Consider the following 14,426-nt stretch of genomic DNA (forward strand, 5'->3'; position numbering starts at 1 on the left):
GTGGGGGAAGATGGTAGGTAGCGGTAGGGCAGACAGAGGAGAGGAGGAGAGGGAGGATGGTCCGTGGCTGAGGTGCTGCGGGGTGCAGGAGTTCACCTTGCGGCACGCAGTTGGGCTGGGGAGCGCCTCGGCCGAGAGGTCGGGGTGCCGTCGGCTGGAAGGGGAGGCTGCAGGAGCTCCCCGCGGCGAGGAGCAGCACCGTCCTGCGAGGAGCACCGCCTGGTGCGGTGCCAGCGGCCTGGGGTGAAGCCACTACGCTGAGGCAAAGGATCTGGGTTTACGTTAAGCAGGGTTTATATCGCGCCCTTCATCCCAGATACGACCTGAGCGAGTGGAGCTACTCACGTGCAAGCTGTAGTTGTAGACATGATGGTTTAAGGGCATGGCTTTCTAGGTAACTACACCAACAAGGGTGGTTGGGGAAAGATGGGTGTTCTGGCGCTCACCCCCTTCTTTGGGACCTTTCCATGTGCATCTCTAAGGGACTTTCAAGTTTGTTAGACAAGGAAGTGTTGGATGGCCAAGGGAGAGAGGGAAGTCCCAGGTACTTCAAATGTGAGTTTAGAAACAGAATTCCTCTCGGCAGCACAGGAATACTAAATACCCCATGAAATGCTTCACAAGATTAAAAAAATTGGCGTAGGCAAAATACCACCCCAGCCTCGTGCTTGACTGCTGCCCTTCTGCTCCACTCTCCTCTCTACAAAAATGTGTATGGAGGATAATCTTTCCTTGGACTCCTCCAAAATCATTAGTCCTTGTCTGAACTCAGCTCTTACATGGAAAATAGAGAAGAGCACCCTGTTTCTGCAGGGGTCTGCCTAAAGAGGCCTTTTCCAGGCTCGTTACCAGCCCCAGCTTCAGCAGGTTACCTCTGGATTAGCGCAGAGGGGTGTAACGCAGGTGTGAGATGCAGATAAAAGAGATCTGTCCTCCTCAGAGCATACAGATCTAGTCAGGTGTCACTGGACAGTTGCAGGAGGATCAGTGTGACCCATCAGAGTGACACTGTATGGGCCTTGAAGGGATAACAGGGACTCAGCATTCCTGACCCGCTCAACGGATACCTGCCATATTCTTTAGTGTGGCACTGAACGGGTGAAAGCATGAGTGCAGCAGAATTCAAGTGAAAAACCAAGGGCGGCATCTGGTCAGGAGCACGCCTTGGGATCTTTCAGCACATGGGAGGCACACAGGGTGCATGAGTTACTCGTGCTCTTTGGAAATACTACATAGGCACACACGAGTCCTACTCTGGGACCTCAATTTCCACCTGGGTGGACAGGTCAGCAACTCTCCGAACTTGTACAGTATTTACCTCCCTGGCACTAACAGGCACCTGCCACTGTTACCATTTTCTTGGTCTTCCAGATAAGGAGATTTTCCTAGATCTGCTATTCATCCCTTGCCCTAAGGCCCAGGCGTACACAGTGCTTTCTTTACGTGCAGTGATCTGCTTCAAATGCAAGGCCTGTAGCTTCATGTTTCTGGTGACAGCAGAAAGAGTTGCTGCTTGAATATTTTCTGTGTAATAGAGTTAATCAATCACCCATAAATTTCACAGAATGAGACGCTGAAGAATGTTTTGCCTCCTAGTAACTGAAAATGAAAGGCATTGCAGAGATTAAAATCTCCTCTTTTTCAAATTCTGAAAGATTTAGGATGGCACAGAAGGACTTGGGTTGGTGAAGTATTTTGCTGAGCAAATGGAAAGAGGCAACTTCCTCGTAAAACCACAGCCATTGGCGGTGGAGTCTCACTGGCAGGTGTAATAACTGAAATAACTTCAGGCTGACATCTCTGTAAACAACAGAAAACAAATGAGTGGCGTCCCTGTTGCTTTGCTAAACCAACATTGAAGCTGAGGGAAAGGTTTTGGTTGCCGGGATGTCATCATTGTGACTATTTTTGTTCTCATTTCATTTTTCATGCATTGAACGTTCCTCTCATAAATAGTCTCAAAGATGGTCCACTGTTGGTATATTCAGTAAAGACTTCCTTAGCATTGCTTAGTCTTTATGATAAATAACCTTCTTTCACTGGAGATAGCATAAAAGCAGCTTCTTAACAATTTTAAAATGGAAAAACTACAACCTTCGGTCTTCCTCCGTGGAGGAGTGGTTCCTTCATTTAAGATTATAAGTTTTTGTCTGTGAATGCACTGTGATTACAGATACACAAAGTAATTGAAGCAAAGTCAAAATATATACGTTTTATATTCCATTATGATGATTGTGGTTACTTCTGTTGCTGCAGTAGCCATGGGGAACTGCATCCAGGGTTGGAGTTTCACTGTATTGGATTTGGTGTAGACTTAGGAAACAGCCCTGAAAGGAATCCTTCTCTTTCCATACAGAACTTAATTTAAAACGTGACATCTGTCTTCTGAACTCCTAGGCCTCACAGTTTTGTTTTTCCTGTTGTAGGTAGCTGTTGTGAAAAGTCAAAGCTGTGAGGAGAGCATCAGGCTCTTAAGTCTGGTGAAGTCTATAGGCATGTGAGTGGAGAGCAAGTTCCAGCTGGACTGTTTGCTCAACAGGAGACCTGAATGAGAAGCCGAACGGGAAAGCAGATGAGGATCAGCATGTGCTGTTTTATCTGGTTCATTTCTAGAGATAATGAAGCATAGCAGCCAGAGGTGAAGGCAGAGCTGGATCTTATGGGGTGCTATCCCCTAACTTGTATGCCACTGCAGATCCGTGCCTGTGGTTTAGTGGAGAAAAATTAGGCAAGAACTGTGCTTTTGCAAATTAGAAATATAATTCTACTTTGGGGCTTAAAAATGGGTTCCCTGAGTAGATAACCTAGGTTAATAGTGTGCTGGAAGGAAGCAGGGAGGGAGAGAGATTAATATCCAACGTTTGTCGGTAGTGAAACCACCGGCTGACGTTATCTTGCTAACAAAACCAGGTTGGAATGAAGGAGCAGCGTACTCCACTCAAACGTATATAATGTCTTCATTGCATATGAAGACACATGCTTAATTAAGTGTGATGTCCTACCTGCAGATTCATGTTGTCTCATAGAAAATGAAACTGTCTGCTAGGAGTCCTGGGTGAGTGTAGCGTGCGGGGGAAGAAAGTCAGGGACATACATTGATTGTACATTTTCAATTGATGGTTCAGAAAGTAACAGATCAGACATATTACTGAAGTACCACTACAGTGCTGGGTACCAACAGAATGGCCAGAGTATCCTCATTCTTTTTATAACACAGCTGACTGTAGAGTTATTCCGATACTATTTGGGAATAAGCAAGAATAGATTTTAAGTCTTAGGTTTAACTGTTTGGAGGTATCTTTTCTGTTACATGTGCACACACAAGTTCAAGCCATTATCACAATATAATTATATACTTTAAAAAATTATCAAGAACTGTGGTTTTGCAGTCGGTACTGGCATCTCATTACTGAGCCATTAAAAAACTGGTTCCAGCAGCAGAACTATTAATGAGCTTGTTTCAAGTAGCGTATGCTTTGTGATTACTTGGCACTCTGCCTCAGTTTAATTAAGATTTTAAATTTACATACTGCTATTCAACCATATGTTGCACTAGTGTTTACAAAGGTGAATACATTTTATTGTCCTCATTTTATAGGTCAGAACATGGTGTCATTTTGGGGTCAAGTGGCAAGACTTGAAGCCACCCAACCCCTGAAGCAGTCTGGATCTGTTGCTCCGACGTGCAGGGTGGCATTTCCTCCGTACAACTGAGAGAATTATTGGGTGGACATTGACAAACCCGGAACAAAATAATTACAATAATATTATTCAGTAGAACTGTAGTACCCTGTTTAATGTGTTCATTAAGATTTATTGCAAAGATCACAGAAAAGCTTCCTATCTGTGGAAGTCCAGTGGCCAATTTAAAAATGTACCTTTGACAGGAAAATGATCAAAATAATTCAAGTGATTTCTCAGAGTCTTAAAGAAAAAAAGATAATCACATAATAAGAAACAGTATTGTTCCGCCTATCACACTTTCTTTATATTATCGGCAATTATTTGATGTTCCAATCTTGCAAGTCTTATGAGTATGAGCAGTCATGAGTAGCATGAACAAAGTTTGCTGAAACAAATGAGCCCAGAAAGGTCAGATCCCTGCCTTGAATAAATAGCTATAGATGGTCACGTTACTGTTCAGTCTTCTAGGTGTGGCGTGCTGCGTATAACTGCAGCAACTCCTTTGTGACGGTTTGGTTTTTTTATCCCATTTTAAATAAAATGTCCTTCTTGCTGTTTCCCAGCTGTGTGCTCTACTTATTAGTGCATTTTTGTAAGCTTTTAGTTGTGTTTTATGGAGGTGGAAGGTTGACTGAGTTACGAGTTGGTGTGTGTTCACTCATTTTCATAGCGTCTAACCTGTGAAGAAAATTGTTGGCACAGGAACCTCCCCCAAGAGTCTGACATTTAAAACAACAAGCTGGGCTAAGCATGAAGTCACTTCTCAAGCCTATCTCTACCATGCCTCTAATTTTGTCAGGAAATAAAATATTATCAGATTTACAGATCTACACAGCAAGAAGTCCTTCCATGTTTTTGAGGTTACAAACAAAGCGAAGATAAAACCCAGGTCTGTAAGGGCACTGAGCACCTCTTTCTTTGCTTTTGTCTTCCAAGGGAGACAAAATCCCTGCTCTGCTGCCTTATTCTTCCCAGTGGACTGATGAGATGCCCAAGCACTTGGAAAATCAGGCAAGTATCTCCATACTTCGTTACAGCTATTTAATGACCGGGTTATAGATAAGTAAGTGCTTTCATGTACCCTTGGTACCTTCCAGAGGTGGCAACGTAACAATAAAACACTCCACGATCTGTCTTAAGCTCTAGTAAGTGGTCTGATCATTGCTAGCGGTTAATCAGGAAAGCCAACAGACTGCCATGTCAGAGACTCTTTTTGCTGTTATGGTGTTTATTCCCACAAATGAAAAGATGAATGTGAAACAAAGAGTTGTAAAACAGGTGTGGGAATACTCAGAAAAAACCACCTTCATTTCAGTTTTGAACTACAAATCACCTACTTCAAGTAAGAAGTAAGATAACAGTGACACTGCTAAGAAGTGAATACTTTATGACCCTGTGGCTTTCTCATGCTGTGCCTGATCTCGCTCCATACCTATAGCTGGCAAATGGAGAGGATGAAAGGAACATTCCAAAGTGAAAGAAGCCACGTGATTTCACAAACCCTGGACCCAACCTTCTGAACGCTGTCACATACAATCCCGTACACAACTAGATCTAAATTCTGCACAATGGTTTTGTACCATTCTTCTCTATGTGGAGTATAGTTTCCTTCCTTCTCCCCATTTTTCTAACCAAACCCTATACTTCCTTTAATTCATTTTTCTGTTGAAGAACAGAATAAAAACAATAAGTGACGATGAGGATGACGATGGTATAATTCATTACTTGCATTCTATAGCACTGACTCATCCTGTGATGCAGTTAACAGCCTGTAGAAGACACAGCACTCCTTTTTTGGAAAGAAGTGATATGATATCTGTCCTTGCCTAGGGGACATCCCAGTACAACTCTTTGACATCCTGTGGAGCAGAGGCTGGGTGTTGGAGGTGGTGTGTGCCGTCAGCCTGAACTCCCGTGGTGGGAGCTGCAGCTTTGCAAGGTCCTGCCCTGGGTGATTTGGGAATTCTTGCTGTGCTACCAGGAAGGGGAGTGGGAGCGAAAAAAGGTGTTTGTAGGCTTGAGGTTACAAGGACTTACAGAGTTTTTATCCTCCATGCAGTGCACTCAGTGACTTGCAGTTCTGCCATCCTTTTCCCTTCGTTAGTCATATCCCATCACTGACCTGTCATTAACCACTTCCCATCATTAGCTACACTGTCAGCTCTGACCCTGTTTTAGAGTTCAGGCACTAAGTAATGACAGCCTTCTCAGCTTGCTCGGCTGTGGGTAACTTCTGAACAACATGAAGTACCTAGAATAAAAAATTTTTAAAAAAAGAAGAAAGTTTTGTGAGTAGAACCATGGAACGGGTAAAGCATCACAAGAATGGATCATCCTTGGAAAAATATAGTGCGTCGTATTCACTGTGCATTATGGAGAGCATGAGGGAGATGGTGCCATTTGTTAATACATAGACCCAAGAGAATTAATCAAACATGTAGAAAGGGAATGTTCTGACTACTTGTTGATTACAAAATGACAATATAATTTTTATTATAAACTGCAAACATGCTCTCTAAAATCACCCTAATATTTCTAAGCAAAACCACCCAAATCAGTCTCATCTCTATACAGATAAAATCACACACCCTGGTCAGTGCTGTTTTATCCATGCTGACATCTTACAGTGTCTGGAGCAATGCTGTGGAGAGAGAATGAGTTGCCTGTAAATCTTAACAGCTCAGGAGCCAGGAGGCAATTAAGGGCAAGTTAAATTCACTTGATGTTTGTTATTTTTTAAGTCCTGTGAATCTGGAGGATTGTGTCAAGTTCGAAAAGGTTGTGCCTTGCACTACTGTCTCCAGTCTCCAACTGTGGTCTGGTGTTTTGATGTGTGAGCTGGAAAGTCCCTAAGCAGCAGCTGCTTCTCTGGTTTAGGCTCACAAAAAAGAAATGAGAGGACAGGTTGGGTCTATGTCTTGCCAGCTTTTCTGCCAGACAGCCGTGAGCAGCTCAGGAAAAGCAGGGCCCACACTCAGTTGGCTCTGCCAAAACCTAGGGGTGAGCCTAGCAAGGAACCATCCTCCTCCCCATCTGGACTTTGAGTTCAGCCCAGCAGAGAAGGACAAGTCATGGTGAGGACCCAAACTTAGTTTTTGTTTCCTGATTCTTTGGCCCATCACGATAAGGGTAGATGGGTTACAGGTCTCTGCCAGCACTTAAACAAGGCATGGGCTTGACCGTATTCAGGAAGAGATTGCCTTTTAGCATCATACTCCAGGCTGAATTACCAGTTTCTGTAGGAGTGTGCTGAGAAGGTAGACCCTAAAGTACTCATGAAATATTTCTAAAGTTCATAATGGTTTAACCCCTGCAGATGATTGGACTCTAGTCTATGGTTTAATTTAAAAATACATGTTTTCTGCTGTTGTTTGCACTTTGAACCCTAAGGAGGGGTTCACAGAGGCTCCTGTAGAGGTGTGGGTTCCTCTGTGTCTGTGGCTGGGTTGCTCAGTGTTTCACACCCAGGCCTTTCTGGGCAGCTCATTCTCTCCAGACTCTGGAGCAAGCTAAATTGTTGCCCTGAAAAGGAAAGCTGGTTACGAACCCAGAGAGATGAAATCACCTGGACTAAAGCTGGCTTTGCTGTGCAGAACCCCTTCCGTGCAGCACTGCATGTAAAACAAAAAAAAAATAGTCTAATGGGTATAAACTTACATGAGGATTAGTACATCTAAACATGATATTCAGCAAAACTGCAAGCACAGATGCCTTTTATTCCTAATCTACCTAAGCCCTGATGACGTAAAGCATTAAACAAACCTAATGCTTGAGCACAGACATACACATTATGGCAGGTTTGTCTTATATGATCTCAGCTTGATTATTCTTCTGTTAACATGACTTAGATATGGAATAATGTGACTGGCTCATGCCAATACATGAAATGAGACCTGGCCTTCCACATGCATCTTCAAAGATAGCAGCAGCGGTTGCTGGAGGGTCATATTTTTTAATCAAGCCAGCAGATGGCATTCGCACACTTCGGGTTTCCCTGCTCCCCACCTCCTTTTGCAGCAACGCACTATGTTTTCCCTTTATTAGGAGAGCCCGAGTCCCTCACGTGAGATTATCTCCCAAATCGGTAATGAACTATTTTTTTATAATGATAGGAGTATTTCCTGTACACTGCCCAACCTGATAAATTACTGGACTGTGAAGATTAGATCTATTATCCCAGAGATTAAAATTTAAATTAGATCTCACAGAAATAAACTACTGCATACAACCTGTCATTTCCAAAACACTTTGATGAAAGTTGGGAGATTTCCAAGCAGCTGCTGTCTCTTACTCCTTCATATGACCTTTTCAAAGCCATTTCATTATTCTGAGTTCTTTGGATTGAGCAGAGTATCTGGAAACCTAAAGATTTTACAAACTGAATAATTGCTTCATTTATCAAGTATGATCAGAGGAAAATAGCACAGAGGTGCATTAGGAGTAGTTTTTCAAGAGTGAATGTGAGACCAGAAAAGACACTACCATGTTCCCAGTTTTTCAAGGTTCACATAAACCAGTAGGAAATAGCTGAGGTTTGACTGTCCAGCTCGTTTCAGCTTGCATAGCAATGAATCTCAACAGGAGGAATTAAGTGTTAAAACAATTGTGATGTGACAAGGAATGCTGATACACACTAGACAGCAAAACGATTGATGAACCTCACAGAAACCAGCCAAAGAAATGCCAAAGGCCAAACTGAAGATTTTAAATACTTGTAAATGAAAGATGAGCATACATGTATTTCTGCCTTCTGTACATCTTCTAAAGGACACAGTAATGGGGGAGATATGTTTTATAGTAATATTGGACTGAAACTATTCCTGATGTCTTTGGGAGTGAAGATTTTATTAATTTTAGTGAGTTTGAGCTTAGATTTTATGTGAACACAGTTTAGAGAGTCAAATGCCAGACTGAAAGAAAAGCTCCCTCAAACTTCCAGAAGATGTATATTGGTAAAGCCAGTATTATTGTAAAAGCTTTAAGTGGAAAACCTGTGACAGAAATGAAATGGAATAGTGCAGTACTTGTGTATATAGCTAGATGGCTGCAATCACACACTAAGAATGTCCAGATTTGCTAATTCGTTGCGGATTCTACTTTTGTTTTATATTTTGCTTCACATAAAACAATCTTTTCTGTTTTCATTTTCTTGACATTTTTATTATGTACCAACTCTGTCTACTTTTGTCATCTTATTCTTCTAAATAAAGTTAATTGTCTTTAAGATGTACATCAAATGATTTTGGGCAATGGCAATTTTAAGCTGAGACTGTATTTCATTTTTAAGTAAAATGTTCAGTCTTTATTTCCTCTGCGTAGCTGCTTCTTTAACTACAGAAATACAGAGAGACATTAAAAAACAATTTAAGAGAACTACACGTATTTAGAAAAATATCTTTTAAAAAGAAATTTTCTTGCAGGCAGCCTGTTTTTACCATCATTTTATAATTTTACAGAATATTATGTCTTAGAACTCTTGCATTACCTTTAGGCAGTGAATTGACACAAAAGGAAACTTAACAAAAAGATGAGAGAAGCGTTGGCGGGCGTGGGAGGGGGAACACATCTTAGTAGCTTACTCAGGCATTTCAAAACTTTTGGGGGGGGGGTTCTGTGAGTGTGTTAGTTTAAAAGATTAAAGTTTGCAATCTGCACTGAGAGGAGAGTTCTTGCTAAAGTCTGTATACCAAAGCTGGCTGTGAATTGAAGAACTGTTGTAATTAGATTACTGTAAATACAATAAGAAACTCACTCCTGGTGGTCTGGGGAGGGGTGTCATAGGGCACTGGAGAATTGTGTTGGCAGGATTTGGGACAGTTTGACTGAAAGCAGAGAACACAATCTCAAAATCCTTTTAATCTTTTTTCCCCCCAGTTCTTTGGGGATTTGTTTGTCATTAAGTAACAGTCAAAAGATTAAGGAAGTATAAAATGACATTAAAGCTCACAAGTACTTCTATAAAATTATCAGTGCTAGTGTAGTCTTCAGCTGGGATCGCTTCTGCCAAGACTTTCTAGAGCCAGGCAAAATTAAAAGAAAAGAAGCAAGCAGGCACAAAAGCCAACCCCGCGACCGTGGGCTGGAATACCGCTTTTCTGCTAGCGCTTCGAACGCACGGTCTTCCAAAGTGTGGCGGCGGCTGTTGCTATGTGTCTGGGCTCAACAAGCTTAAACTTTGCATGGCCCATGCTAAACTAATTTGAGTCAATTTGTCTACATCATTTCAACAATCGTTCTGTGCATTTTGAATCGTACATACAACACTGCATGATAAAGGCCCACCGAGCAGATGCCGACTGCTCATTCTGCCGTGGTCTAGCTGTTGCTAGTTCTTCACCATGGTTTCTCCATATCCTAGTGACAATGTTAGTTTTTCGATGGTGAGGTTAAGTCTGTGCCTGGCTAGTTAAGACTTTTCTTTACAGAGGACAGCTCCTATAACAACTGCCAGCTCTAAGCATGACCTTTAAAAATGAAATGAGGGAGTGTTAACTGGAGTATTTTTTTTTTTTTAATCTCCCAAGGGAGTTCAAAGAAATACAAGGAGATTTTGCAAGTAAAGTTTTAAGCCTGCGCAAGAAAGAGACACCAATATCAGAAGCTCTTATCACAAGAAAGCTGATCTAACCTGCTTACAATTACACAGCTTCAGTGCAAAGAATTTTTACTCATTTGTAAACATACACTTTGTAAGACAGTTTTATTTTGGAAACTGATATCAAATAAGAATAAAGAATTAAAGTAGCTCCACTCTGCCTGTACGTAATATAAGGGGGCTGATCTGCAGCTGGTGCAAATCAGTATAGCTGCAGAGGGAATTAGCTGCGTTATCCCATTTTCTACCAGCTAAGGATTTAGTCTTTGAGACTGGGGCATCATGTTTGGAAAACTCCAGTATTTCATGAGTAAAAGAGAAGAAGGAGCAGTAAAAAATATACCACATTCTCATGTATGCTAAATCCCTGCAAGAGGCATTAAAATCCATGTGTTCTGTAGGGAGAGAAAGCCTATAATTAAGGTTTTTATTATTCTTGGATTGGTTTGATAGTTTCTCTGCAAGCCTCTGCTGAAAAAGGATTACCTGGCGAGCCTTGCCAATTTGGAGCCCTGTATAACTCCAGGGACAGGCTGGCTGTTTTTCTCTCTCTGTGACAAACTACTGAGAATTTTTTGCTAGACCCCACTAAATGTGGCAGCCGTTTTCCTACAGCAAACCTTGAGATAACTCTTAGTTTTGACTGTGTTTCCAAAACAACAAAACTCTGCCCAAATTGCCAAAAACTGAGTTGGGGTTAAACCTTAGTGTTTTAGTGGTTTTTTTTCCACAGTTTTTCCTTTTTTTTTTTTTTTTTTCCTTTTTTAAACCTAAGACAGTTAGGTTAGCCCCTCTGTGTTAACCAAAATTTTATTTTGATGAAAACCAAACAAGGATATATTGCCTGAGTCACTTTCACAGAAAAACATCAGTGTAAATCTTTCAGTGAGATCCAGGTTTTGGAAGAAGTTTCAATGCAGAGGGGTTTTTTTCAGTGTTTGCTCTCCAGATGATAAAACCAGAGAGATAGGAAACTTGGGCAGCTCTGCTTACTATTGCTTAGTGGCTCTTTTTAAAATTCACATCCTCCAGGTGTGTGCTCATCACATTCTGATTTGAGTTTTAGGGCTCAAAATACAGTTCAGTACGTTATTCAAATTCAAATGAACTGTGCTACACTCTAGCAGCCTCTAAGGATGTGGCAGGCCTGAAACCCCTCAGAAAGTGGAGGGTGTGGCAGGAGCTTGCAGATTAAATGCTGGCTGCCCCAGTGAAAAGATATTCTAAAATCTCTTTTCTGGGTAAGTTGAGCAGAGCAAAGGCACGCATGAAGACCTGAGCTGGTCCTTCCTGCATTGCTACAGCTAATAAAGGTGCATCTGAGTTCATGCAGCAGAGGGCTGCACATTAGAAAAGGTGGGTCTGAGTTTGGGCTTCCTGCTGATGACGGTGCTGTGGGAGTGCTACGGCATTATGGTACTTCCTGAATTTTGGTAGGGGATGGACATGCTGGATGTAGATGCTGGGCCAGAGAGCTGAGCTCTACTCTGAGAGTTAGGGAACAAAGTATCTGCCACTGTTGATATAGTTGGTCACTCAAATAAAAGCAATTGCAGCAAGGTTTATCAAGGCTTTGAAAAGCAGTATCAGGAGTAAATCTGAATTTAAACAACAGGGGTTTATAAGATAGAAGTGGGAGATTGTGAGTGCCCAAAGCTAGAATAGGAGCTGGATGCTGCAACCACTGTTGGACACCTCAACCCAAAGTGCCACCTGCAGTTCTGGCCTGAGCCTCAACTCCCTTTGTAAAGCCTCCAAGGTGTTGGTTGAAGAACAGGAGTCACAAAAAGTGGGGATCTGCCTACATTTTTCAGCGGGGTAACTGAAGAGAGAAAGCTGTGTTAAATCCCACCCTCTCGTGGGCGTAGGTGCCATGATAAGTACAACTGGTCTCGTGACAGAATGGCATTATCTGAGGCCACTTATGGCCCCATGTGTATGATGCAGTTCAGCACTGCCAGAACAAGTCTCCTTCCAGCCAGGTATTCTCCTAAAGCAGGTGCTTTTCTTTCAAAATATTACTTAATAAACAAAACACTTCTCAGTAAACACTCCCTTTCTTAAAACTGATAACTCTGGAGTCAGTAAAGATGTTCATGTCAATAATTAGAAAAGTCACCTGGGCAACCTTCCCCTCCAAGAACTACCTGGGTATAATTTTTACCTTATTTATAATGCTCTTTCCCCCAGCTTGATTTCCCAGATGGTAGATGCACAGAGAGGACAGTAAAAGTAGATTAACATATCAGGAGTTAGCCATTAATTTTCAATCTACAAATTATACAACATCCACAAAACTTCTCAAGGGAAAGGTGTCTGGTCTTCAGTGCTCTGCTGGGAGCCTGTGGGACCCAACTTGTTCAGTCCTCGACTTACCCCTTTTCTCACATGGGAACAGTCACAAACACCAGGATGGAAAAAGCGAAAGTTTGCCAGATTTTTCTCAGAAATGGAAGAGATCCCTGCAGGGAGCCGTGGGCCACCAAAGCTGGTCTCAAACAGCGCTTTGTTCAGGCGGCTTTGGAGAGTGCAGCCCTTCAAAAGCGCCAGGGCAGAGCTGGCCTTGCTCTCTGCTCTGGGGATCGGCCTCTTCGGCAGGCTGGGAATACGAAATATGTCAGGGTGAATCTATCCCTAGTAAAGAAGGTAAAAGTAAGCAGCTAAGACCTGACAAGGTTAAAGAGACAGGTTTTCAGCTCTTAGTTTCCAAATAGAGATGCAACTGATGGGTGCACCTAAAAGAGTCTTTTCAAGCATTTTTATGCGGATGTGGTGAGTGCAGCCAGGGCTGGGTCACATATGAACACGGGGCTCCTCAGCTTGGTGAGTGTCCTGAGGGGAGACTCAAGATCCCCAGGCCAAAATGCTTTGGATCTGGGGGAGCCCACCACAGCCACCAAAACAGGGAGCTCAGACCTCATCCAAGACATGGAGATGTTCGCCCTGAGTAAAGCTGGCAGCAAGGTCTCCCTGTAGCCTGGGAAGGCTTAGCTTCATGTTGTAAGCAAGTTCTTGAAGTATTTTTCCTCCAGTGCTGGAGCCAGCTTGCTACAGACCAGGCTGCCATTTAGAGAGCACAACAAGATCAGGAGCCAGGATGAGGGATGAGGGCAGCCCTAAGTCTCTAAGCTGCAGCCACCTTACCTCAGGGCAGATGAGTGAGCACTGTTGTTGAGGTCCCAGTGAGGAAGCTCTCCTGGCCAGGAGAAGGTCATCCATCTGTTGGGCATCTCAGCTGCCTGCCATGTTGAGCAGGGGCAGGATGGGAGGGATGGTCCAGCACCACAAGAAAATGGGACATCAGCCCTCAGACTGCCATTCTTTGGAGGCATCACAGTCAAAGGAGCAAGAGGAGATGGTTCCCCTTTCTGCCAGAAAATGAAAATATGATGAGCACCTATGGAAAGGGAATATGTTTTCACAGTATATTGCCCTTCTAAATGAAAATGCCCACTCTGAACCTCCCACAGAAAATTGTTTTTTCGTCAAATAAAGATGTTCCCCTTACCCAACCTAGTACCCTCACTGGGACCCCCAAAATGAGTAGCAACTTGTTACATGAGCAGTACCACTCTCTCCACAGGCATAACCATAATGGTGCTGTTTTGGGTAAATCAAGTTCTCAGAATCTGGTTTTATAAAACTTTGGACCAACAATTTAACTGGTTGGTGCCATTCCCTTTTTGTCATGCAATGAGCATAAAACCATGCAGTTCTTGCATAACAAGGCTACAGTGCTAAGATCTTCAATATCTTTAAGATACTTGGGCCTGAGCTAAATGTAACACTGCACCTGATCTGGGGAGCAAAGCAGTCCTAACCCTTCCCAAGACTCGCAGAGCAAATATCTTGCACTGAAAGTCCCAGACTAACCAAAGCATTGCAGGTGTAGGTTTAGTGATGATCAAAGCCAAGAGACCAGACAAGGTAGGAGGCCCCAGCAAATGCTCCATGTTAACTGCTGAGGGGATGAGGGAAGATGGGGGAAGGATGCTGGTGCTTCAAGGCTGCTGGAAGGAAAAGGAACACTATTTTGCCCAAAATGGTCAAAGCCTGGGGCTTTTACTGGCCACTGCCACTGCCTTGTCCTGGTCCAACAGTCTAAGGCAGTTTTTAGAAAAAATGTATTTGTGGAATTTGAAATTCC

This window comes from Strix aluco, chromosome 5 (assembly GCF_031877795.1).
Source record: "Strix aluco isolate bStrAlu1 chromosome 5, bStrAlu1.hap1, whole genome shotgun sequence".
Lineage (NCBI taxonomy): Eukaryota > Metazoa > Chordata > Aves > Strigiformes > Strigidae > Strix > Strix aluco.